This window comes from Myotis nattereri (genome assembly GCF_964212035.1).
Source record: "Myotis nattereri genome assembly, chromosome: 10".
NCBI classification, from domain to species: domain Eukaryota; kingdom Metazoa; phylum Chordata; class Mammalia; order Chiroptera; family Vespertilionidae; genus Myotis; species Myotis nattereri.
The window spans coordinates 40,980,867-40,999,707 of NC_138085.1; positions in this window are offsets into that span (position 1 = coordinate 40,980,867).

Below are 18,841 nucleotides of genomic sequence, written 5' to 3' on the forward strand. Positions count from 1 at the left end.
CAGATATCATTGGCAAAACATAGACATTTAAAAAATTTAGTCAAATCTCTCAATTTCTCTGCATTCTGAAAAGCAGGCAAAAATGTGTGAAGACTCATCAGAACTTGCAGGATAGCTGCCTGGTTCACCAGAATTGGCCGTCCACAAAAAGCCCGGAAGTTAACCCTTCAAGCCAACCCAGCTTGCCCCGGCCCAGTCGTGCTCGATCAAATAGCTAGGGATGCACGGGTGCAGCTTCAGGCAGGGAGTCCACTGGGCATGGGCATGGCCCTGGCGGGGTGGGTGGCTGGAGGGCGCTGGAAGGCCTCAGTGCACCTTCCATGTGGGGTGACCAGCTGGAGAGGGCCAGAGAGGAGGCTGAGGAGGGTCCCTGTGAGGAGGAAAGAAGGATCGTTTGCCCTGCTGGGTCTCAAAGGTAACCAGAGAAGGAAGAAAGCTCTTGACCGGCTGAGCGAGGGGTTCCCATGTTGACATCCATCCATCTCTCCTGTGTGCGTCCATCGGTGTCCGTGTGTCTGTGTGTAGGTTTTCTAGACGTAGCGTAGATGGGTGACGTTTTCTCACTTACCATTCCTAACGATCGTAACTTGACGTTAAAGAGACAAAACCCCACAACCCTTCTCCTGCCCCGGGCTTGCAGATTGAAGCACTTTCGATGTTGGGCGCTGGTGTTGTGTTCTGGGCGCCATCCTGACCCTGCCCAGATTGCTATGATATTATTTTATACACAAAACTTTTTTTTTTCATAAATGTTATAATTTTGTGTCTGTCTTTATAAACTATTATAAGTACTATTTTTGTTATAATTCAAAATAGATATTTAGTATAAAGTTTTTGCTGTTAAATATTTGTTATTTAGTAAAATATGAATTTTTCTCTATTGTAAACATGGTTCAAAATATTAATATGTTTTTATCACAGTTGTTTTAATATTGAAAAAGCACTTGTGTGTTTTGTTTGGAGATGAATCCGGGGCCGTGTGAGTGTTTTTGCTGTCACGTGGGCTTCATCTGTATATAATATTCCGTGTTGCATATTAAAAAAAAATGAATGTGGTGCATTTTGTGATTTTGAAAGTGCTCGATGTGGCTCTTTTATAGGCTTCCGTAATAAACCGTGGGGACGCACCTCGCTTGGCTCTCTGGTCTCTGCCTTCTCGGCCTCACTGAAAGGGACACCCCCCCCCCCCCCATTCCCTTCAGCAGCTCCCAATCCCACCTGCCCGCAGCGGGTTCTTCTGAAAGCATTTGCCCTGTGAGCCCACCTGCCACTCCTTGTGCGCAGGCGGAGAGCAGTCCGAGGCAGGGTCCTTCGACAAGCAGGGTCCCAGGGGCAGGGAAGACGCAATTAGACGACCACTGGCCCCGGAGGCCTGGTGGGGGAGGAGGCAGCTGGATCCAGCCCCCCGCCAAGTATGGCCATGACCACCGGGGTCAGGCATCTCAATGCCGGACACGGCAACCCAGCGTGCTCAGGGCCTGCCCTCAGCGTCCACCGTGTGTAGAGGGATGCCCACAGCCACATGGCGGGCTGAGCAGAATTCAGTCCCTGGACTCCAGCCTCGTGTCACACGAGGCACGTTTCAGAGGCTGTTCCCTGGAGCAAATAGGCCCCAGGTCACATACGTTTGAGGAAGGGGTTAAACAGGTGGTCGGATCCCCTCACGCTGGGACCTTTCAGGACCGGGTGCCTGAGAACGGCACGCTAAAGGGCAGTGTGGTGGGGAGTGGGCACCGGCGACGGCCCCCAAGCCCATGCGGTGACAAACAGTGCTCTCTGCCGATTATCAACTGTGAAGGGCTGCTCAGCAACCCGTCATAGAGGAGGAAGGCGAGACCAGCCCAGGGCACGACCGCCAGCCCCGAGACAAGGGACGTCCAGGGCGGCTTCCGGGATCGAGGGGCCACGGGTCGGGAGGCAGAGCCGAGACCCCAGAACTGCACCAGGCAGCAGGGGGGCCAGGCCTCACAGTGCCCAGGCTGGTCCGGCCCCTGCCACGCCCGGTGTCGTCCGCAGGCTGTGCTCAGGGAAGGCCCCGAGCTGGCCTGAGAAAGGCCTTCTTGGGGCTGCAACAGGTCTTTTCGGTTCAGGCTGTCAGACCCAATCTCGGCTCAGAGGCCCCAGGCGCAGACACAGCCCCGGTCGCAGGGCCTCCCTCCACCTGGTCGCAGAGCCTCGCTACCCAAAAGAGAAACACCAGCACATTCCGAAGACTGCCATCAGGCCTGGGCACTCAGCAGGCCCGGCCCCCATCCTCTGCCCTGTGCCACCTTCTGCCTCACCTACCCCCCCCCCCCTCCCCAGCCAGGCCCTGAATCCTAGACCTACACTACCCCCACCCTGCCTGCCCTCCCCAGGGGGAGGAGAGCGGAGCAAGGTGAGTCCTTCGTTTTCTTTTATTACAATTATTATTTTTTAAACTGTCTCTTAAAAATATATATTTTTATTATTGATTTCAGAGAGGAAGAAAGAGATAGAAACATCAATGATGAGTGAGAATCATTGATTGGCTGCCTCCTGCACGACCCCTCCCCCTCCCCCCCCAGGGATCGAGCCCACAACCTGGGCATGTGCCCTGACCAGGAATTGAACCATGACCGCCTGGTGCATAGGTCAATGCTCAACCACTGAGCCACACCAGCCTGGAGAGCCCTCCTTTTTCCATAGGATAGAGTCTCAGAACGACAGAGACTTCCCCATGGCCTCACAGAACCGAAGGGGCGTCCCTGCACCAGAAGCAGACCACCTGACCCCGCCTGTGCCCACTCGGAGGGGCCCCCTCAGACAGGGTCTCCAGGGTCAGTGCGGGGCGGCGTGAAACCCCGAGCTTCCCCCTTCCCCCTTCCCCCGGGGAGGGCGCCGGCAGAAGGCAGTCGTTCCTCAGAGTGTGAATTCCACCTCCTGTGGAATGTCCCTGTGGCAGCAGAGGGAAAGGAAGCGGGTCCTCGGCCTGCCCTGGGTCTGACCGCCCGCCGCAGGGTGGGAGGGCCGCGGGCGGGTGGCAGGCCTGTCATCACCCGGCCTGCCCGTGCCTCTCTCCCCTGGGCCGCGGGCCGTGACGTCCGCCTGCCGCCTGCCCGCCTCCCACACGCTGGCTGCCCGGGATCTCCTGGCCTGGACGGAGAACAAGGCCCTTGTGGACGGCAAACACGCCGCTGTTTGTCCAGGGATCAGGGCGCCAGTTCGGAGGGAACTCGAAGACCGCACATTCTGCCACCTCCCAGCATTTTTCCAAAACAGCCTGGCCTTGGCTGGGCCTGGCTGCCAGGGGTGGCCGAGGGCTGGGAGCCAGGAGCAGGGCAGGGGAAAGAGGGCCGTGGGGCCAGGGGGTGAGGCGCCCAGGTGAGGGCAGACAGCGCCCGGGCAGGGCCCGCCTGCTCAGCTTTGACGTGCCTTGGAGGGAAGGAGAGAGGAGGAGTGACTGTGCGTCTGTGTTGGGGGCTAAGGAAACACGAGCCTTCCGGCCGAGCCAGCCAGCTTCCACCCGCACAGAGGCTCCGGGGTGAGACGTGGGCTGGGACTTGGGTCAGCCCTGCATCTCCCACCTGACCGCCCTGTCACCAGAACAGCCTGGTCTGGCCCAAGTCTCGGCATCCACTGACCTGGCCCACCCCAGGGACTCTGGCCTGCAGGAGACCAGCCTGGGCCTCCTCGCAGTGAGAAGAACCCCTCCCTCTAACCCACCAAGCCCTGTACTCTAGGACCCTGGTCTCCTCCAACTGATCCCTCACCCCACACAACAGGCGAGTGACAGGTGAACCCACAAAGACTTCCCTGGGAGTGGGGCACTGTGGTGCCACCCCTGGAGGGAGCCGGGCCTGCCCCGGAGGCTGGGAGACACGTGGAGGTTCCTTGGCGGGCAGTAGCCCACCTGAGGTGACATGTAGGTGGTAGGGGAGGAGTCCTGCCTGTTTGGCGATGGCCCCCTCCCTCCTGGCTCGTCTACAGTTACAGAGGCCCTTCTTGCCTTGCCCGGTGTAGACTTGACATTTTGGCAAGTCCTTCCGTTCCAGTTTCTACCTCTGGGACTCAAGCTTCGCATCCCTCTGAGTCAACAGTATGTAGAGTGGTGCCCCTTGAAGACGTGCAGCAAGACAGCCTCACCTGCACCCCTCATTGCTGCGGTCATGTGACACCCCTGCAAGGGCTCTGGCTCACATGCCTATTCCTTGGGGAGAAGGATGGCTCCCTCTGATTAGTCGCCCTGGGGTGGGGTGGAAAGGTGGCACTTGATTGGCACCCAAGATAGAGGTGGAAGGAAGTGTGGGAGGGGACCGAACACAGCCCAGGAGGGAGGGGAAGGAGCTAGCAAGGTGGGGGAAGACCAGGGCTGCTGAAGTGATGTGCCAGGAATGTAAAGGGAGGGTGGGTGATGAATGACATTGTAAGAGTGGAGAAGCTGTTAGGTGCAAGCCGTGGCTGCTTCCAGTGAGGTTTTTTAACTTTACTGTGATGCCAGCTCTTCCTCCATCAGAACAGTCTACTGCCCTGGTTGGAGCGTCATCCCCTACACAAAAGGCTCCGGGTTCCATCCCCCATCTGGTGTGTGTGGAAGGCAGCTGATCAATGTTTCTCTCTCTTTTTGTTTTCTTCTCTTAAAATTAATTAAAACCAACCAACCAAACAAACAAAACAACACACCATAGTCTTCTATGCTCCCAAGTCTTTGTGAGACTCTGTGTGTGTGTGTGTGTGTGTGACTCTGTGTATGTGTGTGTGTGTGTGTGTGTGTGTGTGTTCTATTTTGAAATAAATGTAGATGCACAAGGCGTTGCAATGATAGCACAGTTGACCCTTGAACAACACAGATTTGGGCTGCGTGGGTACACTTACACGCGGATTTTTTCCAATAAATATACAGTCAGCCCTCTGTCTCCCCGGGTTTCACAGCCAGGGCTTTAACCAAGTGCAGCTAGAAAGCTGTACTTCCCATCCACAGTTGGCAACCTTCGGATGAGGGGGGCCGACTGCATGCATTGTTTTCTGCCGTTTTGTATAGGGACCGAGCATCTGAGGACTTGGGTATTGGAGGGGATCCTGGAACCCATCTCACAGATACTGTAGAGGGGCCACTGGAGTTAAGTTTTGGGGAGCCAAAAGGTATACACAGAATTTCGTCTGTACGGGGATCGGTGCCCTAACCCCCCGGTTATTCAAGGGCCAGCTGTAGGAGAGAGGTCCCGCTTCACCCAGTTCCCCCTTCACTCCGTTTCTGCAGTGGCTTCTCACATAATTTGAGTGCAGTATCAAAACCAGGAAATTGGCCTTGGCACAATGAGTAAGTGTGGTTTGATGGCATTCCATCACAGCTGAAGATGTGTGTAATCACCACTGCAATCAAGATACATAATTATTTCATCATCACAAAGATCGCCCTTGTTTTGTAGAATCACCAGGCTCCCCCACCCCGTTCTCCCCAAGCCCTGGCAACCACTAACCTGCTCTTCATCTCTATCGTTTTTCATTTTAAGGTTATATCAATGGAATCATTCAGCATGTGATCATTTGAGAATGGCATGTTCACATAGCATAATGCCCTGAAGAGCCACCCACATGACTGCAGGTGCCAATTGTTTTTTGTTGCTGAGTGGTATTATGGCATGCATGCACTCCAGCTTGTGTAACTACCCACTCACGGAAGGACATTTGGGTTGTTTGCAGTTTGGGGGGGTCTTTGGTAGTCCATCTTTATCTCTTATTCCTTTGCCGATATTTACTTTTTCATTTGTTTCAAGAGAATTTGTAATCATTTGTTGAAGCGATTTCATGACAAATACATTTAAAATTCTTGCCAGATGATTTCATCTTATTGTGGGCATCAGCGGATTGTCTTTTCTCATTCTAGCTGTGATTTTCCAAATTCTTCGTATGGTGAGTGATTTCTTTCATTGTATCTTGTATGTTTTGGCTATAATGTTAGGACACTCTCAGTCCTGAATACATGTTTTATTGCAGTAGTCAGTCACTCTGCTTAGGTTTAATACGAAGGTCTTGGCTTAATTTGATGAACTGCAGTTCCAATGAAAATGTAATTTTCAAGGTGTTTTCTGTTAGTTTGGTCGACTTAGTTTAGTTAGTGCCCCGCGGCTCCCACGGCCCCCCTGGTGCTGCTAGAGAGGCAGAGGAGCCTCCCCAGACTGGTTGCCGGCTGCTTCTGGGTGGGAGACGGGTCTGGCCTGCAGGGGTAATGAGCTCTACAAGGGCCAGGCACTGGTGGTGGCGGGATAGTCCTGACTTGAGCAAAGAAGAGAGTCCCCAGGTTGGGTGCCAGCTGGAGCAAGATCACCGTAGCTGGTGCCACGGGCACTCCTGGTGTCTCTGGCTGGGGGAGGGGAGTACCTACAGGAGGAAGGTGTTTCCAAGCTTGGGGGCTTGTCTTGATTACTGCAAGCAGGATAAGTCTTAAAATTGGGTAGGATTATTCTTCCACATTATTCTTTTTTTCATCCTTGTCTTAGCTATTCCAGTTCTTTTGCCTTTTGATATAAATTTCAACATAATCTTGTCTATATCTACAAAACTCTTGCTTGAGACTCTGATCAAAATTACATTATATTTGTATATCAATTTGGGGATAATTGTTATCTTGACAGCCCAAGGTCAAGATGGGAAGGAGCCCTAGCTGGTTTGATGAGGTGGAATCGGCCTGCAGACTAAAGGGTCCTAGGTTTGATTCTGGTCAAGGACACATGCCTGGGTTGTGGGCTCAATCCCCAGTAGGGGGCGTGCAGGAGGCAGCCAATCAATGATTCTCTCTCATCATTGATGTTTCTATCTCTCTCTCTCTCCCTCTCCCTTCCTCTTTGAAATTAATAAAAATACATTAAAAAAAAGATGGGGAGGGAACAGATGGAAGCTAATGTTATCCCAGAGGAAGCGGAAGGAGCTAGCAAGACAGTGGGTGGGCTGGGGGTGGTGGGAAATGACATTGAAAGAGTAGAGAAGCTCTAAGATGAAGCTGCTGCTGCTCCGTGTGAAGTTAAGTAATTATGATGGGAGAATTAATATTCTTGCATCAAAATTAGGTCTACCATGTGCCAATGGCTTTGCGTGATGCTGTGTGACTGTGCGTGTGTCTGTGTGCATGCGCACATATGCTCTGAGGTTCATATTCAGGTCTGAATACAGAGGTGTAAGGTGGCATGGAAATAGGAGTCCAGGGCCCAGGGCCCAGGGCCCAGGGTCAAAGGACGGGCAGATGTGCGCCTCTGGGGCCCCCAGAGGCTGTCCTTGCACCGGCAGGAGGCATGGGAGAAGCCGAGTTTTCTTTTACTTACTGTTTTTGTTTTTAACCCATCTCCTGAGAGCAGAGGGACCTGGCTGACATCATGGTTTGCTCCCATTCTGCTGTGAAAAGAACCAGAGTTAGAACCTCCCCAGCAGTTCTCCACCAGTTTGAAAAGTGGATGGGAAAAAAGAGGATGAAATTAAGTCAGGTGTGGCAGAGTGACTTCTACTAGGGACAGAAAGGGCCCATGGTGGGTGTGGACTGTGCAGAAGCCTGGTCTTCTCACTTTTTCTCCGAGAGGGAGGGAGGGTTTGCCGTACAAGCTGCCTCCACAGGCACTTTCTCATTGCCGCACTCACTTCTGCATTCTCCACTCCAGGATTTAGAGCCCATTTCCAGGGCTTTTGGGTGGAAGAGGAGATCCCATCACCACCATCATCCTTAACTAAACTTCCAGACCACCAGGGCCTGCCCAAAGGCACCGACATCCCAATCACAGCTCCACGAGGCCAAATTCCAGTTCCATAAACAAACCAACAAACTTGGGATGTCTTCTGGAGCTGGTAGCAAGCATGAAAAGTCATCCTCAAGGTCTAACCTACTATGCCGTTCCCACCTGCTGGGGTTGGGGCCTGGGAGGGCGGTGAATACCTCCCATAGTGTTCACACCAACAGATGCCCAGCTTGCCGTGGGGACTCGAGACACACGTTATTCTGTTGTGATCCAGATGCCTCTTCTTTATTATTTCATGATTCAAGTTTAGGTTCAGTTTCATAACCTGTGAAGAACTAATATCTCACTTGGGGCAGGGATCTAATAATAAAAGGGTAATATGCTAATTAGACCTGACGTCTTCCAGACATCATTCTGGACGTCCTTCCTGATGAAGCCAGGGCCCAAGGGAAGCCAGCCCGGGTCCCAGGTGCCTGCTGGCGGCCGGAGGAGGGAAGCCTGGGTCCCAGGTGCCGGAGGGAAGCCGGTGCTGGCAGCCGGGGGAAGGAAGGCCTACTCTTGCACGAATTTTCATGCATCAGACCTCTAGTTGATTATAAAAAGAATAACAATTTTTTTCTTTTCTTTTTTATGCTCGCTGACCAAGAAAGTCTTTACTATTTATTTATTTGCTTGTTTTTGTATATTAGCAAAACTGGAAACCCCTAATTTCGGCCCTATCCCTCTCCCATCATTTTTTTTTTAATCCCAATATTTTCTTTTATTTTTTAAAAATTTCACTCCCCCCCCCCCCCAATTCTACCATGTGAGGACATGGCAAGAAGATGGTCATCTATGAACCAGGAAGTGATCCCTCATCAGCCACCAAATCTGCCAGCCTCTTGATCTTGGACCTCCTCGCCCTCAGAATTGTGAGGAAATTGAAGCTCAGAAAAGTGCTGGGAGGATTGGGGTAGTCTGGGGAGAGGCCCAACCAGTCTTTGCCCAGCAGAGAAAGTCCCAGAAGCGGAGACAAACAGGCAGGGAAACACCGAAGACGGAACCTCAGGGCAGGTCACCAGCCTGCTGGTCCTTCCTGGCTTCCTGGGGCATTTGGTGCCAGGACACTCTCTCCTGCATCCCAGTGGGCTTGGCAAATCGATGCCACAAGAGGGCTTGCTCCTGCCACTCTTGGGCTAAGGAGGGGTGGTGTAGCTCCCTAGGCACACTGAGAAGGGCCCGTTCTCTGAAAGGACCACCCCCTCCATCCTCCTGGCTGCTCTGCAGGGTGACTAACCATCCTAGTTTGCCCAGACATTCCTGGTTTTGCCACTGAAAGTCCTGTGCCCAGGAAGGCCCCCGGCCCTGGAATGTGGGGACAGTTGGTCACTGAGTTTCTGTGAGTGGCCATGGAAGTCCGTTATAGTCCAGTTGAGGGGCAGCCCTGAGCACCCCATCTGGTGCAGACAGCTAGAGGATCCCCGAGAATGGAGAGGTAGCAACAGTGATGGAAAATGCCTCCAGCCTTGGCCAGTGTGGCTCAGTTGGTTGGAACATGTTCCGTACACAGAAAGGTCATGGGTTCGATTCCCAGTCAGGGCATATACCCAGGTTGAGGGTTCCTGGGAGGCAACTGATCAATGTTTCTATCTCACATCAACGTTCTCCGGTGAGGATTAAAAAAAAAAAAAGTTAAAAAAAGAAAAGAAAATGCTCTTCTAATCAGCCACCTTATAAAGCAGGGGAGCTCAAACCCTGGCCGGGGAGCTCAGTGGCTAGAACATCGTCCCGATACACCAAGGTTGTGGGTTCGATCTCCAGCCAGGGCACATACAAGAATCAACCAATGAATGCATACATAAGTGGAACAACAAGTCAATGTTTCCCTCTCTGTCTCCCTCCCTCTCTCCCTTCCTCTCTCTCTCTAAAAATAAAATAAATAAACAAACAAATAAATAAAGCAGGACTCAGAGCATCCCACCTGGGCCATACCCAGTCTGCGCCCTTCCAACCCGACCGTCCATCCCCTGGAGAGGCAGGTGGTTCCTCCTGCAGACCCCTCCCCCCTGTCAGCAGGACACCTGAGGCCAGATGCCCTCTTCCACAGCCTCTGCTCTTACGGGGAAGCCAGCCGCTGCTGCTAGTCCCACCTCCCAGGCTCTCCACCCCCAGACGCTGCTTCTTCTGCTGAGAAGGGGGGTTGGCTAACACCCAGCAGCTGCGGAGTGGCTCTCTGAGGTCCTCACCTAGAAAATGTCACAGGTTCCAAGAGACCTCACAGACCAGTGACACATGCTCCCCTCCCCTCCCTTTGCCAGTGGGGAATCCGAGGCCAAAGTCACCTGCCAGTCAACTTTGGACTCAGCATCCAGGGTGCTTCCTCCCTCGCTCCCTGGGCAGCCCCCGCTGGCCCTGGTCTGGGCAGATGCATGGGTGCCTCCTCAGCTTCCAGGAACCAGAGCGAAAGCCAATCCAATTGACCTGGTAGGGGCCATGCCCGAGGGTCTGCACTGCAGGGACCGCAGGGTGAGAGGCCCCGGTGTGCTCTGGGGCGCCTCGCCTGGCCTCTTCGCTCTGTGCTTGAGAATGTGGGCGGTAGTTACACCAGTGTTTGATTTATATGTGTTTTCTAGACTCTATGTATATACTTCTATGTACCGTTTCCGTAGGTCTGTTTTATTTCACACACACACAAAACTTAAAAATGAACATGAGATTTGGCCTTGGGCAAGAGATGCAAGGAACTGAAGAGGGTTGTGTGGGACCATGTCCCTCCCAGGACACCCACACTGCCTGGAGGCTCCTGGGCCCAGAGGCTGCGGGGCTGGGGGCAGCCTGCAGGAGACCTCAGCCTCCGGGCAGGGTGGGGGCTGCACAGGGAAGGTGCTGCCATCTCCAGGCCCTGGTGGGAATGGAAGCCAAAGTCGCAGGGAACTCCTTTCTGCCCCCAAGGCCCTGAAAGCACTGCTCCTGGAGGGGCCAGCGGTGGGTGGAGCAGAACAAGCATTTGGTTGCAAGAACGCTGGCCTCCGACTAAGCCCTGAGCCCTGAGCCCTGAGCCCTGAGCCCTGGGCCCTGAGCCCTGAGCCCTGAGCCCTGAGCCCTGGGCCCTGAGCCCTGAGCCCTGAGCCCTGAGCCTTGGGCCCTGAACCCTGGGCCCTGAGCCCTGAGCCCTGAGCCCTGAGCCCTGAGCCCTGGGCCCTGAGCCCTGAGCCCTGAGCCCTGGGCCCTGAGCCCTGGGCCCACACCGCATTGTGGAACAGATGTCTAACCCAGGTCCTTGCGGAGCTGCAGGAGTCTTTACACCCTGGCATTGTATTTACAGTGTTTTGTGCTGTGCCTTCTTGGAGGTGAGAGTTCATGGCTTCCAGAGCTCCTCAGAGGGGTCTCTGGATCGTAAAGAGGCTAAGATCAGTGCCTCCCATCTAAGCCAGTTACAGTAAAACAAGAAGAGATGATCTTTATTCACCTTCTATGTCCCAGACCCAGTGGGGCTCAGAGCGCTGAATAACTGACTGGCCCAGGTTCCCACAGCTTGAAAATTGGAGTCCCCGAACAGAGACCATGTTTGGGGCTTTCCCCTGGCGAGGAAAGGAGCGGGAAGGCTCCGGCGTACAGCTTGCGGGATGGCCTGGGCCTCTGTCAGGCTCAGCGCACAGGCAGTGGAGTGTGGGGCGGGATGGCTGCCCGCTGCCCCATGGGCCGGAGTGCTGGCTGGTGCAGAGGCTCTCAGGCGTGACTTCCTCCCTCCCCTCCCGGAGGGTGGCAGAGAAGGGGCTGAACCGGGACAAGGAGGCCCCGCGTGGGGCTCTGAGCAGCCAGTACGAGAGCAACCCCACCAGCCCCTTCTTTGGCCTGTGAGTGACCCCGGGTCCTTGGCTGTGGCAGGCTGGGATCTGCGTCTGGGAGGCTGGGAAGAGTGACGAGAGCATGGAGAAGAGTCAGGGCATGTGTGGGCTCACACTGGAGGAATGAGCAGAAGATGTGTCCTGAGGGGCCAAACGGCGGCGTTCCATTAGGGTGGGGGAGCCGATGAGGCATACCTGCTCAGGAGAGCGGTCTCGGGGTCAGGGCTCACCCCGAGCTGGGAGGGTGGGGGAGGGTGGGGCCCCTGACAGGGTGTAGAAAGTTGGAGAGCCAGGAAGTGGTATTTCCTCTGCCCTCAGCACCCACACCACCCTCACTGCAGTGTCTGCCCGGAGTTCAAGGACCACTCGGGCTGCCCACGTGCCTGTGCCTGGGGACGGGTTCCCTTTTCTGCGTCTCTGGCTTTGCTCCCCTGGCCCACGGCTCTGGCTGAAGAGGGGTGTGAGAAGGGAGGCGATGAGGCGGGAGAAGGAATGAGACGAGTGGGCGCAGAGGGTCCCGCAGGTCGTGGAGGGTGCCTCGTGCAGCTTCTGGGGGAGCTGGGAGGCTAGTCTGCCCTCAGTGCCGCCCTTTCCTGGCACTTTCACTGCCTGCTGTCTGTGATCCTGTCTGTCAGTCAGCAGCTGAGTCAGAGATGCCCTGGGGCTGGGGGCCGCCTGCCAAAGGCCTGACTCACAGAGAATGGCTGACTGGTTTCCCCAGCCTCTGTGCCTCCTGTCACAACACGCCGCGGGGGTGGGGACTGGGGACCCCGGCACCTCTCTCTTGGACGGCTCCTCCCACCACAAGGGGCCCCTGGGCTTCTGTTCTGGAAAGGATGACCCCCTGCCACTGGGAACCCCAACTGCCCACAGGATGCTCCCCAGCCTGGCAGGATCATGTTCTCAGTGCACACGTGGTGAGTGGATGGGGGACTCCCCCCTCACTGCGGCTGAAAGGGCACTCGGGCCTCCGTGCAGAGCCCCGGCCTCCTCCATCCCACAGGATTGGAAATGCTGTGCTAACTTCTGTGCGTGGCTCCCAACAGCAATTTCCCAACACCCCGCTCAGTCCCCCTGAAGCCAAAACTCTGGCTTCACATCTTATTTGAATGAGAAAAAACGCACCAACTGGAAAGCTAAGGAGACAGAATGGCAAGGAACGAGAACAGTGCTTGCTAATGACATTGGGTGAAGGATTGGGGCACGGAGTGAGCCTGAGAAGCCTGTGTCCCCGAGATGGGGGACTGGGCTACGGGCTCAGATCTCAGATGACAGGCAGCCCCAGGGGCCAGGACCAGGGACGGGGATGGGGACGCAGGCGCTGCGGCGAGGCCGGGCTGGGACCCAGGTCCTCGGATGTTGAAGCTGAAGCAGCAGAGCCGCGGGGGCGGGTGGGGGCGAGGCGGGTGAGGCGGAGGGGCCAGCGGCTACTGTACGCAGCTGTGAGGCATGAAGGTCCAGGGGGCACATGCGTCCTGTGTTTAGGACTCGTGTCAGCAGAGACTTTTATGGACAAGCAACAGGACACAGGGCCCCCTGGCTCCCAGGGCTGCCCAGGCGGGACGGGGCTTTGGTTCAGGCTCTGCTGATGCTTGGCATCCAGTGGGCCCCCCTGGGCACTCCGACTTTCTCTCTTGGTCATTGGTCGTCTGTGTCTGGCTCCATTCTACATGGGTAGGAGGCAGGTTAGCCACGGGCCATCCCAGTCCCCGTAGCCCCATTGGGGAGAGAATTCTCTCCCATCCTTCACACAACAATCCGAGGACGGGCTCTGATTGGTTGCGGGCAGGGACTTGAGTACTTGGTTGGCCAGTGGGGGTTATGTGCCTGCCCCTGTGGGGTGATGGTGGGGACACATGACATCAGTCCCACCATGAGTACCTGGAATGAGAGAGGAACCTCCTCCAGGATGCTGAGCCTGCTGCACAGGTGGGTCTTTGTAGCTCTGACCCCTCTAGCTGTGACTGAGTGAGTCCTGACCACTTCGAGGCAAATGGTTCAGGGAGACAATCCAGTGATGGCAAACCTATGACACGCGTGTCAGAGGTGACACGTGAACTCATTTTTTTGGTTGATTTTTCTTTGTTAAACGGCATTTAAATATATAAAATAAATATCAAAAATATAAGCCTTTGTTTTACTATGGTTGCAAATATCAAAAAATGTCTATATGTGACACGGCCCCAGAGTTAAGTTAGGGTTTTTCAAAATGCTGACACGCCGAGCTCAAAAGGTTCGCCATCACTGCAATAGCCTGAGGGGACTTACATGGGGGCTAGCAGAACTAGCGTCTCAGTAACAGAGGATTCAGTCCAGTCCCCGGCAGACAATTTCCCGCAGGCCGACTCCTTTTCCCCTGGTGTTCAGCACACGGAGCCCTGGACGGGGCTGCACACGCATGTTGGGCCCCGGGGACAGTTGATTGTGGCACCTTCTATGAGGCCAGTCGGGTGTGTGGGTCCTTGTCGCCACCTCATGTGGAGGCAGCAGCACTCAGGAGCCGGGCAGAGCCAGATGTGGCCTCGGGGAGAAGGACCGAGGTTTTGGAGCTCCGAGGCCACAGGTGAGGATAGCACCCATCCCCCACCCCCTCCGCTTCTGAGGGTCCAGTTGCCCTGAGCACTGGGCTGAGCTGGTTCTGGGGGCCCTGCAGGAGGTGGCTTCCTCTCTGGGAGGCCGGTCACAGGGACTCCTTTTCAAACAAGCTTCTTATCTCCCACCTCCCCACCTGGGCCCAGCCACAAGCCACCAGCTCCTGCAGGGCCATCTTCCAAGCACCCTGCCCACTGCCGGATGGAGGGGGCCGGTGGGTAGGGCCCCGTGCTCCCTGCCCTGTGCTCTGTCACCACCACAGGGTCAACAGCCCGAAGGTGCAGGGGTGTCCTTGTTGCCTGTACTCCTGCATCGAGCAAGAGGGGCCTCGGCCTCGAGGAACAGACACGCACCTCCTCCCGGAACAGGTACCTGCACCAGGCGCCGCACTGCACGGCCCCACACAGCTCCCTCCCCGTGGGACTGGGTCTCTGCTCCCGGCCACCTGCTTCCAGACCTGAACACGGGCATCTCCCTCTCCCCCGACCCAGCCTTGGTTCCGGCTGGGCCTCCCAGGGCTGTGCAGAAACAGGCAGGAAGGACCTTCTCAGCTTTCTCTGAACCCACAGGACACTTGGCTCCCGGGGGCACTCCCTGCTCCTGTCCGTTCCCAGGTGCCTTCTCTCGGGGCCTGTGTGAGTCTGTGCTCCGCGTCTGCCTTCCCTGGTCCTGCTCCCCGACTGTGTGCTCCAGCTCAGCACAGCCATCCTCCTTTCCCTCCCCAAGAATGAAAGAGCTGAACTGAGACCCACGTGCTCTCTGGCTGAAGCGACTTCAAATCCCAATCCTGGGTAAACAGAGGGAAAGTAACGTTTACTAAAATGGCCAGGGCGTGAGCAAGAAGGAGCCCGTATCAGTTCTCTGTGGCTGTCTCACACGTGGCCTCCAAACCTAGTTGTCTGAGAGAATAATGAACACTTTTGATCCGTCACACTTTCTGTGGGCGCGGAATTGGGAGAGGCAGAGCAGGGTGGCTCAGTCCGGGGATCTGAGGAGGGTGGACCTCCACAGAGCACGGGGAGGGGGCTGAGGTGCCTCTTGAGACCCAGCCTCAAAGGCCACCCACCATCACGCCTGCACAGAGGCAAGAATCCATGGCTCTCCCAGGTCAGCCCTGGTTCACAGAGGGAGGGGGACACAAGGGGCAGGCTGGCGACAGCAAGGACTTCCAAGGAACCTGAATGACTGCCCCCCCCCCCCCCCCCAGAACAGGGTTACTGCAAGAAACAAGAGAAAACAAAACAAAATGAAAATAGGTAACATGTATATCTCTCTTTATAGTTTCGACAATGTTTATTGCATCTATGAGAAAAGAATAACCTCAATTACAAGAATTCCTTTTCTCTGAAAATTTCTCCATTAGAAATTTAGAGAGTACAAGCCATGAATAGCATAAAACCAAATGATAAAAGAAATCCAGCTTGAAAATTTCTATTAGATATCAGATACAGATATCTCTAAAAAAGACATAGAGAATCCGAGTGATACAATATTTGTATAACAAGAAGGTGAAGAGGAAACAATAGAAGGAGCAAAAAAGATTCATTCATTTGTTTGTTACTCACTCTACATATATTTATTGATCCTATTATGAGCCAACCACTAATGGAGATGTTATATACACAGTTAAAGTTTCTAGTTAAGCCAGAGAAAGACAAACGCTGTTTGGTCTCACTTAGATGTTGAATCTAAAGCAAAATAAAACTTTTAGAAAAAGATATCAGATTTGTGGTTACCAGGGTTGAGGTTGGGGATTGGGGGAATGGATAAAGGTGGTTAAAAAGGTATAAACTTTCTGGTATAAGATGAATAAGTACTGGGGGTGTAACGTATAGTTGAAAGTTGGAAGGCAGTGGATCTTAAAAGTTCTCATCACAAGGGAAATAATATTTATTCTCTCTCTTTTTTTTTTCTTTTCTTGTGACCCGATCTATCTATCTATCTATCTATCTGGTGATAAATATTAACCAAAGTTATTGTGGTAATCATTTTGCAATATATGTAAATCATGTCATTATGCTGTATGTCAATTCTGTCTGAATAAAACTGGACAAAATTTAAAAATAAAATTCCAGTTAAAGATGAAAGATTTTGTTTAATTATTTTCTGTAATCACTACTTCTATAATCAAAGAAATAGAACATTTCTCTGACATCAAGGAATCTGTGAACCATCAGATTTAAAGGGTGAAATGAATATAAAGGGACTGCGCATACTTATATCTTTGTAAAATCTCAAGTTTCAAGGATAAAGGGAAAACACTTCAGTATCTAAATAGGAAGGAAACAGGTTACAAAGAAAAAAGTGGACTTTTCACAGACTTCATTTATGTAACTAAATTCTACAATGAAGCAATGCCTGTTGAATTTTGAGGAGCAACAATGACAAAGAATTCTGTACATAGTTACGATGTCATTCATATATGGGTCAAGAGAAAGACATCCTCAGACATGCAAGAACGCACGTAATCTGCCTGACAAACAATGCCCCCAAAGGTCCATCAGTCAACTGAGAAATGAGTCAAAACGAAGAAACCAAAAATGGAAGAAGCGGCACAAAAGGAACAACCATGAGTAATTAAGCCAGTAAAGGAGAGTTGATGTTTAAATCATTGTTTGGAACATAACTATGAAACCAAATGCAAGTGTCAAAAGAAATTCTTGAAGGAAAAAAAAAGTAAACCCTAAATATATAATTATTCTGACAAACATTTAAGATTAGGGAAAGGCAAAGAAGGAAATAAAAGTGTTCTAAATTTCTCATTTAACTTTAATGCACTTATAGATATTATTTAATGATTGAAATTGGTAGATTTTTTTGTTTTATTTTATTTATTTAATATTTTTATTTTAAATATTTTATTATATTCTACAGGCACAGAACCTTGAAATTATTACAGAAAAGGGAACCAAGAAAACTTGATCAATAAAACAAAATTCAGAAAAAGAAATAGCAACGAAACATAGAACAAAACACAAAAGAAGTTTACAAAAGCAATGCCAAATTTCATTTAAATATAAAGGTCTGATCCCTGGCCAGTGTAGCTTAGTGGTTGGAGCATCAGCCCATGTACTGGATAACTGGAAGGTTGTGAGTTTGATTCCCAGTCAAGGGCATGCCCCTGGGTTGTGGGTTTGCTCCCGGGCCCTGGTCAGGGTGTGTGCGGGAAGCAGCCAATTGATGTGTCTCTCTGGAATCAATGCACTTTTCTCTCCCTTTCCTGCTCCCTCCTTCCCTTTCACTCTCTCTAAAACAATCAATGGAGAAAACATCCTCTGGTGAGGATTAACAAAAAGCAAATATAAATGTATGAAATTCTACTGTGAAAAGATACAAACTTGTAGATTGTGTAAAAGAAATCAAAGCATATTCTGTTTTCCAGAAACTACAGTGTTAATGAAAAAGTGATAACTAAATAAATGGGGTAATATTATACACAGAAAATGCAAACAAAAATAGTAGCAATATATTCGGAGCATATGAGGTAGAATTCAAAGGAAAATGCAAATAAGAAAGTGTTGTTTTATATTGATCAAAATAAAGATATCTTATAAACATTTATAAACCATTTAAAATCTCATTTAAGGACATAAAGCAAAACTGCTATAAACAAAAGAAATGTACAATCCATATATCAGTGGGGATTTAAACCTTCAATCCGGGTATTTGACCAACTGAGGAAAGTTTAAAAAGCCATAGAGAAATTGGGTAACCTGGGTCTAACAATAAAGGGGAGAAGTGGGGGCCCCTGAGGTTTCATCTGAACAGGACAGAACCACCTGCCGAGGCTGCCCGAGCCCCCTTCAGGGCGTGTTTGGGGAGAAAGGAGCACCACACTTCGTCCTCAGCCCAGCCCCAATTTTTGTTCTGGGATTAAATCACTCACCTCAGGGCCTTTGCACCAGCTTTCCCTTAGCGTGGAACTTCCTGGGCCCTGCCCTCCCCCACATTTACCTGACTCATCCTCACTTCGTTTTGCTGAAGGCTCAAAAGTTACCTCCCGAAAGAGGCCTTCCTTGCCTCTACTTGATGGGATTCTCCCTGCTGGCCCCGCCCTGCTCCAGGTCATCGCTGTTTCCTCATTCTGCTTTATTTATTTGTTTGTTTATTTATTTGCACATAATTATCGCTGCTTGATGTTAACCTTTTGTTTGTTCACCTTTGTGTCCCCAGTACTAGAGCTCTGGCACACATTAGTATTGGCTCAATAGTATAGTTCACAAATGAATGGAATTTTTAGATATAAAAAATAACTTTGATAAAGTATGTTTTTATTGATTTTAGAGAGAGAGGAGGGGAAATGAAGAGAGAAACATAAATTGGCTGCCTACTGCATGCTCCCTACTGGGTATGTGCCCTGACCGGGAATCGAACTGGCAATCATGTGGTTCACAGGACAGTGCTCGACCAGCTGAGCCACACCGACCAGAGCTATAAAAAAATAACTTCTGCAAGTTCTTTGTGTTGCTATAAATCAGTTGTTGTTGCGACTGGGAGTGATTTTCGCCTGCTAGGAACATTTGATAATGTCTGGAGAGATTTTTGGTCGTCACAACTTGATGCAACTGAATGCACAGCAAAGTCACTCCAACAAAGGATTGGCTGGCCCCAAACAATAGTGCTGAGGCTGGGAAACCCTGCTACAAAGCCATTCTTGTCTTCTTTGTTTAGGAAGAGACTTTCTTAGGGTTTAAAAAATTATAAATATGTAATGAGAAGTTAAAAATCAAAGTTTTAAGT